The sequence below is a fragment of the Sus scrofa genome, unplaced genomic scaffold, assembly GCF_000003025.6.
Source record: "Sus scrofa isolate TJ Tabasco breed Duroc unplaced genomic scaffold, Sscrofa11.1 Contig1052, whole genome shotgun sequence".
Classification (NCBI taxonomy): Eukaryota; Metazoa; Chordata; class Mammalia; order Artiodactyla; family Suidae; genus Sus; species Sus scrofa.
The window spans coordinates 304,364-312,918 of record NW_018084804.1 but is presented as its reverse complement, the minus strand read 5'-3'; the positions used below and the strand labels follow the sequence as shown (position 1 = coordinate 312,918).

Here is an 8,555-nt window from a genome sequence, read left to right as displayed (position 1 = left end):
AAGCAAAACCTATGTGGACGTGTTTTCAGAGTCTAACGAGTCTCGAGTGGGGCAACCAGAAAATTCGCACCTGACTCAAGCTCCTTCAGGCAGTGTGCTGTGCCAGGCAAGGCACTTGCAGATGCACCGAGCAGGCAGTGCTGGAGTGGACGCAGTTTAGCCTGAAGAAACAGCTGCTTCGAGAGGAAAGAGGCTGAGGCACCAGATTCTGCTGGAGGTCTAAAAGCACGAGAATCATCGCAGATGCCAGTCTTCCTCCTCCCCACCCAGTCTGTCCCCACGGCCTTGTCAAGAGCGCTCAACAAATAATAGATGCCCGAGGAATATTTGCTGAATTTTTATATTGGTTCCTATTGTGATTACTCACATTTTGGCATTTCCGATTCAAGTGACTTTTTTCTTTTAAGAAAAAATGCTGAGTAGATATTATTTTGATGGGTATTGCCAAACTGCTCAAGTCCCCTCACTTGCATGAGCCCTTTCCATGGCCCTGGAAGGGGTCGTCCGGTATGAACACAAATTTTAGCAAAACTTTCAAAAGTATATAATAAAGGAAATTAGTGATGATTGAAGCCTCTTTTTTCTTCAAATTTCCTCAGATACATCGTGTATGCCTTGGAACAGCTGTATCTAATTTTGTGTTGACATTGGTCTATTATATTTCTTAAAAAGGAGCCCCTAAATCATACAAGCTTCAGACTACAAAATTTGGATCCACCTCGCCAGTCTTCCGAAAGTTAATTTATATTCCCAGCAGAAGCGGAAGAGAGAGTGCTGATATGGCCCTAAATTGTATTTTGCCCATTGCCTTTTCCCAGCAAAAGAAAGCATCAGATTTCGTTATCAGCGTGCTCTCCCTGAAGCCTGACTTAACTTCTCTGTTGGAACTACTGAAAACTCGTGGAGGAAATATTTAACCACAATTACGGATGGTTGGTTAGTTTCTCGATTGGTCCCATGGTGTAATGGTTAGCACTCTGGACTTTGAATCCAGCAATCCGAGTTCGAATCTCGGTGGGACCTCTGAGAGGACCCTTTTATGGTTCTTGGGATCGCATTCAGGAAGAAAGCATATGCAGCAAGTATTTGATTCTCCTACTCTTTAAACAAAAGAATCGAATAATTCGCCTTTGAAGTAACAGCTTTCCAAGTGCACAAAGTTCCACAGTAAGGAGCCTGGAAATGGTGGCCTCTTGCAAGCAACCTCAGGAAGTCAGAGGCCAGGCGCAACAGTTCAGCAGCGTTCAGTTCCTTGGTGGAGACGGCGCCTCTAAATCTCCGTGCCAAGGCCTCCTCGCCGCCTCGCCCGTTTCTAAAGCCTAAAACCAGAGTCTCAGGAGCGCGATTTCTTGACGGTGAACCCCTCCGGGGTCGCTTTTCTTCCCATTCCCATTCACTGAGACAGTTCTCTCTCCTTTCCTTCCCGTCCTCACTACCGACCCCACCTACCAAGCCGCCTTGGAAAGAAAGCCAGCAGCTGCGAAGCGCGCGCTGCCTGCGGTCCAAGCGGAAAAACTCGTCTACCGACGAGTGGCGGGCCCTCGTTCATCACAGAACGTCCGCACTTGCTGAGAGTAGAGTGCACAGTAAGGGTTGCACGCGGTGGAAGGGCCCAGAGAGGAGCCTAAATGCAGGTGGGAGAGGCGGGCGCTGGGTGGGAAGCTCTCTACCTTCACGGTTCTCCAGGCGTCTCGTCTCTCCACCGGCCCACTTCCTCTCAAACTTTGAAAGAGAATTTAATGATGTAATCATTATCATCATATCTAAGATCAAGGACCCACTTGTGCTGGCTCAAATCCAGTAACTCAAATTTATTCCAAGCCTCTAAATTACGATAATGAAAAATCCTGGGTAGAAGAGGCACCTTCACTCAAGTGACCCAGGGCTGGAGAGAAGGCCAGGGAACAAACAGCTCCTCCGCGGAGGAGGAACCAGGCACAGACATGACACGAAAGAGGCTGGGAGAGTATGCGGACACTTCTGTGGGTATCTTACCTGTTTCGTGGATCTCCCATTCCTTTAGGAAGCTGAGGGAATTACTGTGGATGTTAACAAGGACTCTCTCCTTGACCAAACTTGTGTCTGGCTCCTCTGAGCCCTCATAAATTGGGCACCATCCTTGGCTTGCCTAGCTCAGTTTTAGGAAAGTATCCTGTTGGTTACAGTTTGGGCAAGAATTCTGTTCAGCCAGTTTATCTAGAATCCACCCCCCACCACACACACACCCCTGAGAGTTAATGAAGTTCCTCTTCCTTCACTCTTGATACTTAATAATTTTCCATTTGGCTATATAAATCCCCAGCTGCCTCTGTTCTATTCTGAATTGAGTTCAATCTTCCCTGTTGCAATAGTCTTAGAGTCTTCCTGCTACAGTGACAACACCGACCCTCAACTGAGTACCACAAGAGAACTCCCCTGAGAGAGTAATTTAATAGATCAAGAGTGAGGCCCAGAATTCCTCATTCACAACAAGCACTTGAAGCAGCCCAGAGATCATACTTCAAATGTTGCTCTCAGCTTTAAAAAAAAATAAAAAATTAAAATTAAAATGGATTAAACAGAAATTGTTATATTTTTATAAATGCAACAAATATTTTATGACAACAAGAAAAATGAAAATTAAATTGCACTGCAATATGACTTTCATCTACTAAAATAACAGATAAGCCAAAGTTGACAGCATAGCTCATTGGACAAGGTGAGGAAGGAAAAACCTCAGTCATTACTGGCTGGGAGTATAGATGAATAAATTTCCTTTGGAGACCAACTTGGCAGTGTATGTATATACTTCAAATGCATATATCTTAGGACACACTGAACTCCTTTTTAAAAATTTGTGTTGCAATATTACAGATGCACACATTCAAAATTATATACATATGAATACATTTGTACATAAATGTCTCTAAGTAATGTTTTATATAAATGTATAAAGTTATTCATTGCAGCATTGTCTGTAAAAGCAAAAGATGAGGGAAAGCTCCTAAATGTCCAATAGAGGACTGGTTAAATAATATACAGTAAACCATAAGTTGGAATACCATGCATCCTTGGAAAAGAATGAATTGTTATTTTTGCGATGATATGAAAAGTTCTCCAAGATAATATTGACTAGGGAAAAAGGGCAAGGTACAGCTATATACAGTATTTTTATAAATAATAACTTTAAATTAAACTATATTTTATTTATTGAAATATTTTAATAAATCTTATAATATAATATTGTATATACATATAAAAATATTCCCCCACAAATTCCAACAAGATGGAGATTTCGGCAGAAACCACACAATATTGACATTCTTCTGTTTTGCTAAAGAAGGAATCTTTGTATCTAACAAAATATTGTGTGGAATGTATTTTCAGTTTTGTCTCTAAGCAGAGACACAGCCTCTTCCTCAAAGCCAAATATCCTTAGTAATAACATGATTGGGTAGGATGAAACACTTTTAAGTCAGTAAGTGGTGAAAATTTCGGTTATAAACAGGGTGCAAGTATCCTGCAAGCTTACTACCTGCTCTAGGGAGGGACTCACATTGTCGCGTGATGACAGGCTTCACAACGGAAACGAGGAAAGAACCCACACTCAGTGAGGATTACGACGAGGGTGGGATTCGAACCCACGCGTGCAGAGCACAATGGATTAGCAGTCCATCGCCTTAACCACTCGGCCACCTCGTCTGGTGCCAAGCTCAAGGAAAAATCATGCCCTTTATCCCTGAACTTCCGTTGGGTAGTACTCTAATTGCTTTTTTTCCTGGTTTAATTCATACCCAATTTTCACAATCAGATCTTTTTAGATACATTTCACGGCAACTGTAAAACTGATAAATGATGTTTAGAGTGCTTCGGTTACCTGGCACATTTACAATGAACAGATAAAACCAGTATGCTTCCCTGTTTAAATACCCAGATCCTTGCAGAACAAATGAATGAATGAACATAGCCAGGATTTCAACGCTGATTTGCTGATTCCGTTCCAGTCCAGTGCCCTGTGTTCTCCAAAAGACTAGGGGCCCTCTGCCGCTGCAGTCTACATTCCAGGGCCGAATTCCCTATGTCCTGATTAGAACACCTCCCGGGATTCCTGTTCTCTGGGAGGGACCAGGAAACAACAAAGAAGCTCCGTGATTCTTGCTTTTGCTTCTGAAATATGCCAGAGTCCTAGGAGACGCCTACACTTCTTGTTGCTTTCTCCGAGGCTTGGCATTCATCAGTCTGCGACATACAGCAACGGGTGAAAACGTGCTTGGAAAAAAGGCAGAAAAACCGCACACATCCTGACCTGGCCGTTTTGGTCCTAGAGTATCCTGGAGTGTACCATTGATTTACGGTGGCTACCACGAACACCAAGAAAGGCCGGGTGCGTGCAGGAGCCAGGATGCCTGGGTCCTGGTTGTGGTTCTGTTCCGCTCACCGTGTGACCTTGGGCAGACCACTTGCCCCAGTTCCTTAGCCACTCCTCCCTCCCACCTCCACAGCTCCAGTGCCTCGCCCCGACCCCCTGGAGGAAGCTGAACTTGACCACTTAATAAATCCAGCATCGAGAAACCCCTCTCACTCGCTAGGGTTCAACTGCTTTTTCTATATTTTGTGCAGAATTTTGGAGAGAAATTTGAAAAGATTCTCACAGGCCAAAATGCTGTAGCCCTTTCCTTTCTGTGAAGTTTATACTTTAGTTCTTAACTTTGGCAAGACTGATCCTCTCATGTTCCTTTACTGAATTTCATAAACTCTTCTTCAGCACACAACATACCCTGAACTACCTCAGTCCTGCTATAGGTTTTGGCTTATAAAGAGAAGGTCAGACTCAGTTCCTCCACTTCTCTGCTCTTCTGATATTAAATATTCATCCTCACAGTTGTATTTCTATTGCTGCCTGGCTTCAGGATAACCAGTACTCTGTTGATCCAGGTCCATGAGCTGTAGTTCTTGCTCTCAAGGGCCAGCCCACTAAGCAGGGCTTCCAGATCTAGAGCTTTATCACTGATCACCCTGACCTGGGCTCCACATGCTCCTGAATCACTTTAGGTTCCATATCATATTTTTCTATTTGTTTTGAGTGACCCCTGTAGGGAATCCTCCAATTCTTTGAGAGACTACATATGTCACAAAGAATACACTATCTAGCATTACTTGTTGGAAAGTGGGAGTCCATCAGAGCTTCTAGTCAGTCATAACTGGTAAAGGTTTTTTTTTTTTTAATTCAAATATTTTTAATTTTGTTCTGAAAAGCAACTTTTCACATTGACATTATTTTATTGACTTTTTCTTTATTCATGTGCTCAACCTTTTGAAAGAAGTTTTCAGAGAGGAGTTGATCATTGATGTTATCTTCTTACAGGATAAGTAGAGTTTTACTAGGTTGACAGGGAGAGCAGAGCATTTTAGAAGAGAGAAGGTGTATGTGAATGGGTCTGGTGCATCATTTAGGGTGAGTATAATATAGGAAATGACCAAAGATGATTCTGGAAAGCTAGAACTTTAATGCCTGTTCAAAGAATTTGAATTTTTTTCCTGTTGTTAGTAGGGAACCTACGTATTAGTGATGGTTCCTAGGCTGGAGTCGATGATTAATAAATGGTTTCCTTCAGTGGGAAGAAGGATATATGAAAACTATTCTCATAGGAGAAGATTGTGGTTATGTTTCCGTGGCACCTCTTTCTTGTCACTACTATAATCTCTGTCTTTGCACATTTGCAACAGTTCCATTTTTTAAATAGACTTTTAAATCGTAGTAAAATATATATGACAGAATTTATAATTTAACCATTTTAGGTGTATAATTCAGTAGCATTAATGTAAAAACATTCACAACATTATGCAACTACTATCTTTTTCTATAAATGTTTTCTCACCCCAAACAGACACTTTATACCATTAGAGCAATAACTCCTTAGTGCCACATCCCCTCAGTCCCTGGTAACCTCTAATCTATTTTCTAACTCTATGAATTTTTTATTCTAAATATTTCATATAAGTGGAATACAATATTTGTTCTACTGTCTAGCTTATTTCACTTAATATTTTCAAGGTTCATCATGTAGCATGCGTCAGAATTTCATTCCTTTTTATGACTGAAGAGTAGTCCATTGTATGTATATACTACATTTTTTAAATCTATTCAACTGTTGCTGGACACGGGTTGTTTCTACTTTTTGCCTATTATAAACAATGTTGCATTGAATATTGGAATACAAACATCTGTTTGAGTCCTTGTTTTCAATTCTTTTTTGGAGTAAAATTGCTGGCTCATAATTGCTTAGCTCTTTGAGGAACCAACAAACTCTTTTCCATGGGAACTGATCCACTTTACATTCCCATTACTTAAAAGGATGTTAAAAATGAGAACAAAAAGGCAGAAACAAATCACTGAAAACTGATAATCCTATCATGAAAAGTGATGGCTTTCATTTAATAAAAAACAACAAAGATAAATTTCATGGACAGATAATAGATCAGAAAGATATATTTGCACTAACTGAAACTGACAGGAGATTGATGTATACTCTATAAAACATCCCTTTCAAAAGAGCAATTGAAAAACAAAAATAATAAACACTACCAGAAAAAGAGGAAACACAAAAGAAAAAAGGGCCAAGAAAATAAGTTATTCAGAGAAGTGATACCTAAATGGCTTATAGTATTAAGAGATGTTGACCCTCACCAGAAATCAGAGAAGTGATTTTTATACCCATAGAATGATAAAATTATAAATGTATATAACACCAGTATCATTAAAGATGTTGGAATATAGAAACTTATCTGTACTGCTGGCAAAAGAGAGATTATTGCAGCTATCCTGGAATGCAATTTTGTAATACTTAGTACAATTAAATATATGGATTATATATTAGTTTTATATAGCTGATATAACAAATTACTGGAGACTTGGTAGTTTAAAACAATACACACTAATTCTCTTAGCTTTAGAGGTCAGAAATCAGTGTGTTGGCAGGACTATACTCTCTCCAGAGGCTGTTAAGGGGGAATCTTTCCCCTTTAGTTTTCCAGGTTTTAGATCTTCATTCTTTGCATTCCTTGACTTGTGACTGCCTCCTCCATCTTCAAAGTCTCCAGTGTAGCATCTAGCTTAAGTCCACACATTGTCTTCTTCATTTTTGCTTCCCTCTTATAAATACAGGCATGATCACATTTAGGGCCCATCCAGATAATCCAGGATAATTTTCCCATATTAAGACCTATGATTTAATCATATCTTCACTCTCTTTTGCCAAATAAGGTAACATTCACAGATTCTAGGATTTAGGACCTATATATCTTTGAGGGCTGTAATTTGGTTTACATATTATGTATATTTTTGAACCCAGTGATATAACTCCTGGGCATATCGCCCAGAGAAATTCTCCCTCAGATATTTAAGGAAGACTTTACAATGATGCTTACCGTAAACAGGCATAACATTTATTTATTTATTTTTATTTATTTACTTTTAAATGGCTGCACCCACAGCATATGGAAGTTCTGGAACCAGGGACATCTAATTTTAAGTCTTCAATCTAGTCATTCTAAATATTATTTTTATTTTTTATTTTTTTGCTATTTTTGGCCGCTCCTGAGCATATGGAGTTAGATCTAATGATGTATATGTCGAGAGGTGGTGAGGTTCTCCCACAGCTGGCCGGATAAACCCAGACGAATATCTGGGTCGTTGAATGGCCAGGAACTCCACTGCTAGTTCTGGCTTGATTTTCAATCCTTCCTGAACACTATTTTCCATTCTCATAGCATCTTCCTCCTTACTTTCTTCCACCCCCAAATCCATAAAGAACAATTTTACCTAAAGGAGGTTTTGGTAATTTCTACTTTCATAAGTAACAAAAAACCTTTTGTTCTTTCATCACAAAAAATTCCTGGATCCTGATTTTCTCTAAGAGCAGTGAGCATATTATCTAGACCATGTTTTTCAAGAAAAAAATCTTTAAAGAACATTTTTCTGTGATATGGCTGATTTCACAGAGGAGTCATTTCTTTCCCTGTGGTTCCCCTTATACTTTCAGAGATGCTTATGACCAATGAATCATATGCAGTCCCAAACACCAGGGGAATTCCTAAACTGAGGAAGCTGGTGCTTATCAAAGGGATAGAAATAGATACCTCCAGGTAGAGAAATCTCAATTTAATAATACCACCCCCAACAACAGAAATAGCCACCAAATAGTAAAAGCACTCTCTGCTCCAGGCCCCAGTGAATACAGGTTGTGAACTGCTGGAGTCCAGCTCCAGCAGGTCCAGGGTTACCCAAAGGATGGGCGGCGTGGGCGAAAGAATAGACACAGACGCAGCGTTTATGTGGGACTGCTTGTTTATTGATTTCACAGGCTTAGCTTATGTACATTTTTTTTATTTCCCGCTATTATGTGTCATACATCCTTTGATATTTTTTAACTTTCCAGTCCATCAACTATGTCCTCATGATTTTGTGAATCATGGGAACATTCACAATGGTCTTTTTTCTTGTACTTTCCACTTGACTTCTCAGTATTTAATGTACTTATAACTATGACCTAATTCTTATGGAACAGAAAAGAGCA

The 8,555-nt window shown here is 40.0% G+C and overlaps 2 non-coding genes across 2 annotated transcripts; one reads left to right on the top strand and one right to left on the bottom strand.

The window, feature by feature from the left end:
• The first annotated feature begins 951 nt into the window (after window positions 1-951).
• TRNAQ-UUG lies at window positions 952-1,023 on the top strand. Its single transcript has one exon. It is a non-coding gene; the product is annotated as a tRNA-Gln (tRNA).
• A 2,576-nt stretch (window positions 1,024-3,599) lies between these two features.
• On the bottom strand, window positions 3,600-3,681 carry TRNAS-GCU. Its single transcript has one exon. It is a non-coding gene; the product is annotated as a tRNA-Ser (tRNA).
• Between the last annotated feature and the right edge of the window lie 4,874 nt (window positions 3,682-8,555).